General features: G+C 33.4%; 1 non-coding gene across 1 annotated transcript; it reads left to right on the top strand.

Moving 5' to 3' along the window:
- Nucleotides 1–10,458: 10,458 nt before the first annotated feature.
- Nucleotides 10,459–10,645, top strand: LOC118147906 (U2 spliceosomal RNA). The gene has a single exon (XR_004734612.2). It is a non-coding gene; the product is annotated as a U2 spliceosomal RNA (small nuclear RNA).
- The last annotated feature ends 1,156 nt before the right edge of the window (nucleotides 10,646–11,801 follow it).

The raw sequence follows: 11,801 nt of genomic DNA, 5'->3' as shown, positions 1-11,801 counted from the left end.
CTTATTCTAAAATGGACCACATAATCAAAAGTAAAACACTCCTCAGCAAATATGGAATAAGTGAAGTCATAACAAACAGTCTCTAAGACCACAGTGCAGTTGAATTAGAATTCAAGATTACGAAACTCACTTAAAACCACATACCTACATGGAAATTGAACAACCTGTTCCTGGATGACTACTGGGTAAATAATGAAATTAAGGCAGAAATGGAGAAGTTCTTTGAAACCAATGAAAACAAAGAGAATGTATCAGAATCTTTGGGACACAGCTCAAGAAGTGTTAAGGGAAAAATTTATAGCCCTGTTTTCTTATGTCCTCATCAGAAAATTAGAAAGTTCTCAAATTGACACCCTAACATCACAATTAAAAGAGCTAGAGAAGCAAGAGCAAACAAATCCAAAAGCTGGCAGAAGTCAAGAAATATCTAAGATCAGAGCAGAACTGAAGGAGATAGAGACATGAAAAACCCTTCAAAAAAATCAGTGAATCCAGAAGTTGGTTTTTTGAAAATATTAACAAAATAGACCACTAGCTAGACTAATAAAGAAGAAAATAGAAGAATCAAATAGACACAATAAAAAAGATAAAGGGCCTATCACCACTGACCCCACAGAAATACAAACTACCATCAGAGAATACTATAAACACCTCAACAAAAATTAATAGAAAATATACAAGAATTGGATAAATTCCCGGACACATATACCCTCTCAAGAACAAAACAGAAAGAAGTCAAATCCCTGAATAGACCAATAACAGTTTCTGAAATTGAGGCAGTAATTAGCTGCCTCAGTTGGTAGGCAGTAATAGCCTACCAACCAAAAAAAGCCAAGGACAAGACAGATTCACAGTCGAATTCTATCAGAGGTACAAAGAGGATTCGGTACGGGTTCTTCTAAAACTACTACAAACAGTTAAAAAGGAGGGAATCCTCCCTAACTCATTTTGTAAGGTCAACATTTTTCTTTCTTTCACAACAAAATGAAAACTTCAGGCCAACATCCCTGATAAACATTGATGTGAATGTTATCAATAAAATACTGGCAAACCGGCCAGGCGCGGTGGCTCACGCCTGTAATCCCAGCACTTTGGGAGGCCGAGGCGGGTGGATCATGAGGTCAAGAGATGAAGACCATCCTTGCCAACATGGTGAAACCCTGTCGCTACTAATAAGTACAAAAAATTAGCTGGGCGTGGTGGTGCGTGCCTGTAGTCCTAGCTACTCCGGAGGCTGAGGCAGGAGAATTGCTTGAAACCGGAAAACGGAAGTTGCAGTGATCCGGGATCATGCCACTGCACTCCAGCCTGGCGATAAAGGGAGACTATGTCTCAAAAAAAAAAAAAAAAAAAAAAAAAAAAATACTGGCAAACCGAATTCAGCAGCACATCAAAAAGCTTATCCACCACGGTCATATCAGTTTCATCCCTGCTATGCAAGGTTGGTTCAACATAAGCAAATCAATAAACATAATCTATTCAAATGACAAAAACCACATGATTATCTGAATAGATGCAGAAAAGGCCTCTGATAAAATTCAACATCCCTTCATGTAAAAAACTCTCAATAAACTAGGTATTGATAGAACATGTCTCAAAGTAATAAGAGCTATTTATGACAAACCCGCAGCCAATATCGTACTGAATGGGCTAAAGCTGGAAGTATTCCGTTTGAGAACTGGCACAAGAATGCCCTTTCTCACCACTCCTATTGAACATAGTATTAGAAGTTCTGACCAGGCAATCAGGCAAGAGAAGAGAAAGAAATAAGCTGTAATCCCAGCACTTTGGGAGGCCAAGGCAGGTGGATCACAAGGTCAAGAGATTGAGACCATCCTGGTCAACATGGTGAAACCCCGTCTCTACTAAAAATACAAAAAATTAGCTGGGCATGGTGGTGCGTGCATGTAATCCCAGCTACTCAGGAGGCTGAGGCAGGAGAATTGCCTGAAACCAGGAGGCGGAGGTTGTGGTGAGCCGAGATTGTGCCATTGCACTCCAGCCTGGGTAACAAGAGCGAAACTCTGTCCCCCCCTCCCGCAAAAAAAAGAAATAAGGGGTAATCAAATAGGATGAGAGAGAGTCAAATTGTCTCTTTCTGCAGATGACGTGATTCTATATTTAGAAAACTCCATTATCTCAGCCCCCAAAAATCCATAAGCTAATAAGCAACTTTAGCAAAGTCTCAGGATACAAAATGAGTGTACAAAAATCACAAGAATTTCTATAGAAATTAGAATACAAAAATAACAAGAATTTCTATAGAAATCACCAACAATAGACAAGCAGAGAGCCAAATCATGAATGAACTCCCATTCACAATTGCTACAGAATGCCATACAGAATGGTGATTATTAAAGTCAAGAAACAATAGATACTGATGATGCTGCAGAGAAATAGGAACACTTTTACACTGTTGGTGGGAGTGTAAATTAGTTCAAACACTGTGGACGACAGTGTGGTGATTCCTCAAGGATCGAGAACCAGAAATACCGTTTGACCCAGCAATCCCATTACTGGGTATATATCCAAAGAAATATAAATCATGCTACCATAAAGACACATGCAAAGGTATGTTTATTGCAGCACTGTTTACAATAGCAAAGACATAGGACCAACCCAAATGCACATCAATGATAGACTGGATAAATAAAATATGGTGTGTGTGTGTGTGTGTGTGTGTGTGTGTGTGTGTGTATATATATATATATATATATATATATATGCGATGGAATACTATGTAGCCATAAAAAGGAATGAGATTATGTCCTTTGCAGTGACATGGATGAAGCTGGAAGCCATCATCCTCAACTAACACAGGAACGGAAAACCAAAAACACGTGTTCTCACTCATAAATGGGAGTTGAACAATGAGAACACATGAACATAGGGAGGAGAACAGCACATACCAGGGCTAGCTAAGGAATGAGGGGGGAGGTAAGGGAGAGCATTAGGACAAACAGCTAATACATGTGGGACTTAACACATAGGTTTTTTGGTAGGAACAGCAAACCACCATGGCATACATATACTTATGACACAAACCTACACATTCTGCATTTGTATCCTGGAATTTAAGTCAAATAAATGAATAAATAAATATTCAATGAAAAAAATATACAAGCAATAGCTTCTTTAACTGTTAATGTGGTAAACAATGTTAGAGAGCATTCTAATATTAAATGATCTTTGTATTTCCTGAATAATCTCATAATGGATAAGAATATATTATTAATTTATGAATGATACTGTCTCCAACATTTTATTTATTTTCTTACTTTTATTTAAAGATGACTTTGAATGTAGTTTTCTTCTCTTTTCCTATCCTGGGGAGACATTCGTACATTTCTGTCCACACATTCAATGTCCTGTTTTTTAGCTGATTAAAATTATTTTCATAAAATGAATCTAAGCTGTTTCTAGAAGTTTATATAAGAAATAATTTTTGTTCTTTCATTTCTTTTTCTTTATTAATTTTTTTGTTTCTTGAAATTTATTAACTTTATTAAATGTAGCCTAGTAACTGATATTTTTACTTCTTTTTGGAGTATGCATTTAAATCCTTAAACAGTAATTAAGTTGAATCAGATATCCTTTTAAATTCATTTTACTAATATATAATAATTTTACATATTTATGGGGTATATTTTCTGATACACACCAATAGTGTAATTAGGATAATTGAGATAATTCTCACCTCAGACATTTATTATTTCTTTGCCCTGGGGACATTCCAAATCTTCTTTTCTAGCTACTTTTAAATATGCTATATGTTCTTGATATAGTTACCCTACTTTATGAGAACATACTATAACTGTGTATTTTTAAGAAAAGTATCTATTTGCTTATAAATTGTGGTTACATAATTCACCTATTTTCAGTTGTATCTTCTTTTAATGTCTAATATTATTAATTTATACATTTTTTTCTTTTACAAATACAGCTTTTGATCTTCTTGATGATTTCTACTGTTTCTTTGTTTTTACATATCTCTGCTTTGAATTCTATTACTTTCTTCCTTCCACTTTATTTGGGCTTATTTTGTTATTTCTTTCCTAATTTTTAGATCCAGAATCTTAACTCATTACTTTTCATCTTCTTTTTTCCAATAGCAATATCTAAACTATACATTTTCATATGGCTGTGAATATAGCTGTATCACACACATCTAGATATATTCTAATTTTCTTCTTAGTCAAAAAAGTGTGCTAATTTTTATAACAATTGTACTTTTATAGATTATATAATAGTTTGCATTTTTAAACATTTTTAAATTTATGTAATATTTTTGGCTCTATTCTTGTTATTCATTCCTAAGTTTATTTTTTAGGAACATATAATGATTACCAGTGATTTGATAAACATAAAATGATTACTGGTATATCAGATCTTTGGTGCTTGTTGACAACAACCTAATGAGATAGGTTCTATAATTATCCCTCCTTCACAGATGGGGAAAGCTAAAAAGCATTGTAGGTAAGAAATTTCCTAATAACTCACTATTGGTGGACTTGGGAATTAAACCTGGGCAGTTTGTCTCCCCAGTCATCTCTTAGTGTGTTTTATTTTATTATAGTTTCAGTTCTTCCTCTCAATATTATTATTGTCATCAATATAGGCATATTTGTTACTTTTTCTTTTAGATTTTACAAAGGATTTTTTAATTATTGCCAGTTCTTGTGGAGTTACTCTTCTTTTTGGGAAAATCTGATAATTTTCCTCCATCCTTAATCCCCTCATTTAACTTTTATTTTTGGGAGAGTCTGATAGTTCTCATTCAATATTGATTCCCTCATTTGACATTTAATTTTCCTATAATGACAATTCTATGTTCATTTGTAGTCAGGTTTTTTTGCACCAGGGAAATGTCAATTATTTTTCATACCTGGTACCTTAGAAAGAAGATCGAATTTTGTGCATGGGCATAGGAGAGATGTGCAGAGATTTTCTAATCTCTAATGAAGAGGTAGCCCTTTCCATGCCTCAGATTCCCACAAGGATTTCTTCTGTAGTTCTCTGTGGTAGTATGGTCACTGCCACATTTATTGTCTCTATGGAGGTGCTAGAATTCCTGTTGTTGGCTACAGTGTGGGGATGTACCTTTCTTTTTAAAATTAAGCTATTTATTTATTTGATATAGTTTAAAAATTACATATTATTATTATTATTTTTAATCTATTCCTTTGTAGACATTTTGTTTCTCTCTTGAAATGAAACCGGGTATTTACATTCCAGCCTTTAGTATATTAAAACAAAAGGAATAAACTGAAAGATGGGTAGTAGAATCATATTCAACAAAATATCTGTCTTAAACTTTTGGTCTTTGCAGATGATCAAATTAACGTGATGTCATTAAGGTGTGCCCTAATCCAATATGACTCTGTTCTTTTGAAAAGCAGAAACTTGAGCACAGAGACAAACAATTACAGGGGTAACGTCATTGGATTATGAAGGAAGAGATTGAAGAGAGGCATCCACAAACCAAAGAACATCAAAGGTCGCCAGCAAATCACCAGGAGCTAGAAAGGGGACATGAAATATTCTCCCTCACAGCCTTCAGAACCAACCAGCCCTGTTGGACCATGATGTCAAATTTTTGGCATTCAAAATTTTGAGACAATAAATTTATATTATTGTAAGTCACTCAGTTATGGTTCTTACAGCAGCCCTAGAAAACCAATACTGATGTTATTTGGCCAAAAAACACCAGAAATATTATAACATCTTAGAATGTTACTTTTTCTTTCAGGGTATGAAAGGAATATATAAAATAGAACCATAATTTCTACAAGTATATTTTATATGAATAAATGTTAACCCCAAAGCTCAGAGTACACTTAAATGAGACAAAGTGGATCATGACAAGACCTTTAACCAAAGCTAAACAGAAACTAAGGAAGATATGTGCTTACCTTTCTCACTGAGCTCTTAACTGATTTTTTTTTTAATTTTACAAAGGATTGCAAATAAAACTGGGTTAAGAAAATTCCAAGTCACTTAATATATGCTTTGTAGAAATGAGAAATTGAGGTGGAAAAGGATATGGGAGATTTTTAATTTCAGTTAAAAATCTAGTTTCATGAAAGCAAAATTATGCCATCTGGAATTTAGATTATTTGGAACAATAGGAGAAATTAAAACCATCCCTTCTTTGTGAAAAACTACCTGATGACCCATAAAAGGGACCCTTCTTGGGACTGAAGAAAAGGAAATTTTTACTGACATATTGCTAGAAGAGTAGAGAGAAATGTATCAGTGCAGAAAGACATAGTCCTTTCTTTTATCTAAAGGCAAACAGCATGTAAAATAAAATATTTATAGCTCTTTTAAGAGAGAGTATGAGTTCAGTTATTCTCAAGAAATTTCTGTTATCTTTACAAACTTCTGACTTAAGACAGAATTCATGTGCAATTAAACTGAGCCATTTGAACTCCATGACTCCAATCTGTACATTGAATCAGGAGTCTCTTTCTCAGAGAAGTTAAACTTGGATATTGATGAAGAGGATGATAGATATAACCATAACATTTAATAAAGAATATCTCTGTGCATGGCAGCCTGCTAAGGAGATTTTAAAACCTGTTCTATGAAACATGACTGATTCCTGAAGAGCTGGGATGTTTTTTTCAAAATCAGTATTTCTAAACTATACTACATGTCTGCAGCATCCCTTTCCTTTCAGAGTCCTCCTTAACCAAGATTTACATTTGTTAGGAGATGCTACAAAACATACACTGTATTATTTATTTTCAAACCCACAGTTAGGGGTCAGAAGATGAAAATAAATCCATTTAGGCAAATAGCTAAAAGGTACACAATATAATTGGAAAATGTGTCCAGAAACTTTATTTGATATGAAGTTTTATTACAACTTCTAAAATTCCCTCTGTATCAGAGGATTGAAAGACTAAAAATTACTTTTCCCTTCTTGTCTTCCAGCAGAGTTTTAGTTAGAGTTAGCTGATGAGAAGAACTTGGATGAGATGGAAAGCAGAATGAGCAAAATAATTCTTGGGTGAAAGCTTAGAATAGGCATGTGGCATTTGTACAGGACAAATGTGCAGTTTTACCAAGACTGTTCAGATATGTCTTGAGAACCAAACACTCTGTTTTTAGGAAGTTTCTGTCACCTGTGATGCCTCCCTTGAAATTCTTGCACTTTCCAGTTTTCTGAAAAACAGATACACCCTCCCTATTCTTTGGTCTCCAAGCCCTTCAATTCCAATTATAGTTTAAGATTCAAATTCTTCCTTGAAATACATAGAGTGACTCATGTATGAAGGAAAAATCCTAAGTAAGTCAAAAAGAGACAAAAATAATATGAGGGCAAAAAGTCAACATTGAATTAAAAATTGGTTGGCACATGAAAAAGCATTATTGATTCAAAAAATAATTTTAAAAGACAATAGAGAAAAATTTGTGGGAGCTTCAGATAACAAAATTCCATATTATAAATTTTAAAATAATACTAAAAATAATAATATACAAAAAGAGATAAATCACAAGATGGAGAAGGTTGATCTGAGAATTTGCACTTCTAACAAGTCCTAGGTATTGCTGATGCCACTTATCTGAGAAGTCGCTCTTAGTGTGTGCATCGCCTTTCTGTTGTAGAGGCTGCTATCAGCACTTGCATACCAGGGATGTTTATTCCTGTGTCCATTCTCCAGTTTCCCTGAACTTCAAATCCTTATCATTCACATTACAGTTTCTTCAGATGACTCTACTCAGGCATGGAAAGAACCAAGATTACCTAGGAAATGTTGTCCCTTCAGAGGAGTTTATATTCAATGACAGATTGGTAAAGAAATAGAACCTTGTAGGTCTTCTTTGAAGTAGGACAAAAACCATGGTGTAATTTATGTGTCAAAGCTTCCTGTGGTATCAGACTTACATGGGAATTTGACCTGAAATGATATCCTTGCTTTGCTCCTTTCTCTTTCTTAACCTGCTTCTTCCCTGCTCTTTGTTTCTCTATGGCTAAATTCTATAATAGATCAAGCGTACTTGTACCTGAAAACTCCATAATCTGTATGGCTAGTGGCTACACTTTTTGACAGTATGGCTTCTACAATAATACATAGAATTTCATTGGAAAGTGCTGTTCCAGAGGCCTTCATTGACTTTATCTTCCTACAATGAAAGTTTATATATAGTCTGATTACATTATTTGAATTAGAGATAGTAATAATCAGGGGTTACGTTTACTTTTCTTAAGGTATTTTATTTGTGCTTTGCCCTTATTCTTATAATGTATCCCATATGAGGTCTCAGATAAAGTCTTTTAACTCTAATCTTTGTGTTCCTAGTAGAAATAAATTGTTGAAGGTTCTTAGTTTCATTGCTTCTTAGCCTCATGCACAGTCTAAGAAAAAATAAATCCTTTGGTGAGACGACACAGAGCAGATTTTGACCTCATTTCTCTGAAGTTCTTTTTTTCTACATGCTCTGGTTCTCTCAAGTTGTGACTGTCTTTGTACTGCTAAACTTTGACTTTATTTTCCAATTCACATGAATCTTCCAAAGACTCTGTTCAAGAATTCTATTTAGTTGCTCAGCCCACTGAAAAATAAGTACAAATTGAAGGGAAAAAAAACCTTCAGAGAAGGTTGAACTCACTTGTCTATCCTTGTCCTCTCTGATATCCTTGTTTTTCAATTCCTGGCTGCCTTGTATATTCTTCTATGCCTTTATTTATAGCTGAATTACAATAAATCTACATTCTTTTTTTTTTCCCGCCCCTCATTCTTATTTGGATTCTAAGGCTCTAGCTGGATTCTTTCACCCTTTGAATAATCCTCAGGTGTTGTTTCTGCAAATATTCAGCCTTATTTTCTCTCTCTTATTGTTCAGTCTCCAGTTAACTAGATTAGACCACATGACTATAACTATGTATTATCCTCTCTCCTTTAACTGGTATTTATTTTTAACCTCTTATATTCATTCTGGATATTTTCTTCAAACCTATCTTCTGGATCATTATTCTCTCTTCAGCTTAGTATATTCTTTTGCTAAATCCATTTATTTTATCTATTTATATACTTTTTTAGTTCTCTGCCAAATTCTTCTATCTTATTTTCTATCTTCTTGAACATGTTAAGCATTTTCTGCATAATTACATTTTCTGGGTCTCTTCCAGGTCTATTTTTATTTTTTGTTGTGTTTTTGCTTTGTAATAATAATGAGTTTTGTTTCCTTCCAAATAAAGACTAAAGTAATAGTGAATACCATATATAAGAATTGTAGAAATATTTTGAGGAGTGTAAATATTTTACATCCTGTAAACACGATGTTCATTTACTTTTATTGTGTGTCAAGGGCAATAGCAACCCCAGACAACTTAATCTGTTTATAAAAGATTGGATTATTTAAAGCAGGGCTGCAGTTCTTGAACATGTCAATATTTCTGATTCATTCTCGCCTGTATAACTTACCATTTTATGGTCTTAAGAAAGTATAGTGGTTTTCAAAGCTTCTTCTACTTGCCATTTTCTGTACTCCATTTTTTTTTGTTGTTGTTGTTGTTCTCTATTTCTTCTAGGCTGTCAAACTATCTGTTTAAGTTTTTTATATATCAGCTTCCTCTTCAGAAATTATTAGATGCTTCTAGGGGAAAGTAGCTAAAAATACCAGTGTTACTTATTTTCTTATTTCTATGCATCTTCACTGCTTTATCGGTTCCTGTTTCCATTTAATGAGTTTAAAAAACAAAACAAAATAAAAAAATTTCCCATCTTTCTAGCTATACTTAGCAGGGAGGTTGCTCCAAATTATTTAGGTAACTATCTGATTATGAGTAGCTGCAAGCATGACTTTACTACAAACTACTTTTCTTCTAAACCAAAAAATAAACGCTATGTGTAACTTAAAAACATGTAAAAAAAAAATAATTAAGTTAGGGCCTTAGTAGACATACACATGCATTAAATGGTTTATGATAAATGGCTTACAAAAATGTTTTTCTCTGAATTGCACTTATATCATCAACATCTGGAATATCATTTTTTGTCTTCTATGTATTATAGTTGCTATAGGCTGGTGCTATAGTCATGTCAGCATCATCACAATATTTTATTAGCTATATCTGGCAAGACAAACTAATTATGATATAGGTGACATCTCTGTCACATTTGTTCAAAGATTAGACTTAATATTATAATCTTGCTTAGATATATGTATAGCTATGATTTTTCTACTCTATGTAGCTAAGCATATTGTGGTTGTATTGTTTAGGAGTCTAGACTTAAAAAAATATCTAAAAGACTCTAAAATTTTACTGGCTTCAAAAATATAATTGTGTAATTTTCCCAGGTAATGGTCCTAAGTGACAGTTTGGACTAGATGACAATCTCTCTCTCTCCTCTAAGTACTAACTCAGTGACAGTGGCTATTTACCTCTGAGGGTCCACCATCTCTTAGAACTTTGTCGTCAGATATTGCATCTAGCAAAAGTAAGAAATCTCTTCTCAGCCTTTCGCTAAGATCAAGTATAGTATCCGTTCTTATCAGCTTAATATCTTAAATATTCTCCCTCTGAGGACAATATTAAATGGATTGTTGAAAATAGGAAATGGAACATGAGCTTGTTCTGTTTACTCTATACATTAACTGGCATTGCAGTACTGCCAGGAAGAGAGAGAGAGAGAGAGAGAAGAAAGAAAGAAAGAAGGGAAGGAAGGAAGGAAGGAAGGAAGGAAGGAAGGAAGGAAGGAAGGAAGGAAGGAAGGAAGGAAGGAAGGAGGGAAGGGAGAGAGAGAAAGAAAGAAAAAGGACAAAGGAAAAGGCTAGACAAAGAAGCAAAAAGAAAAAAATAATGACTACTACTCACATGATATCACTACAATTACAACTCAGATTTTCTATCTACAGGGAATATAGGAAATGCTACATTCCCAGAGAAAAGAGGAAAAAGGCATCAGTGAATATCTGACAGTTTCTGATCCAATGGTAAAAACACCTTCGTTTGTAAACAGGCATACTCTTGTCTTCTGGGAACAAAATGCTTCCTTTTTTTGCTTCCCCTAAAAGGGAATGAGTAAAGAATAAAATAATAAAGGTTAGATGCTATAGACATCTTTCTTTCTGTTAAATGCAGAATTCTAGGTTGACTCTGCAATAACACAGACATGCAAATCAATACAACAACAAAATAATGCTATTGTCCTATATAGCTTTTCTCTTCCATGCACTATGTATTATACATTTTCACTGCTAGTAATATAAAATGAAGTTCAATAACTTAAATGTTTTGCTCTTCTGTTACTTAATTTCTAAACTGTATGTATTGTGAAAGCAGTACATATAAATGAAGGAACAATGTAGAAAAATCTTGCAAAATCTCAAGAAAGCAACATTGTTAAGATAATTCATTAAACAAACAATGTCCATTTTTAGACCACAATGAGGTAAAATTAGAAATCAATACAGGGAAGATAAGATAAAAAAATTGAAAAGTACATGGAGATTAAACAACACACTTCTACATAACATATGTGTCAAAGAAGAACTCTCAGGATAAATTTGAAAATATTTTGAACTAAATATAAATAAAAGTAAAATTTATCAAAATCTGTGGTCTATAATAAAATGATGCTTACAAATTTCTAGATTTGAATACAAAATAGAAATAATAAACATCTAAAATCAATAATAGAAGGCATTCCCTTAGGAAACTAGAAAAATGATAGTAAATTAAATCTAAAGTAAGTAGAATAAATATTAAATAGAAAATAATAAAAGACAGATGTTCAATAGAAAAAAAATCAATGAAACCCAAAACTGCTTCTTTGAAAAAAATCAAT

This window comes from Callithrix jacchus, chromosome 1, assembly GCF_049354715.1.
Source record: "Callithrix jacchus isolate 240 chromosome 1, calJac240_pri, whole genome shotgun sequence".
Lineage (NCBI taxonomy): Eukaryota > Metazoa > Chordata > Mammalia > Primates > Cebidae > Callithrix > Callithrix jacchus.
Note: the sequence above shows the minus strand (reverse complement) of the source record. Positions and strands in the feature narration are given on the sequence as shown.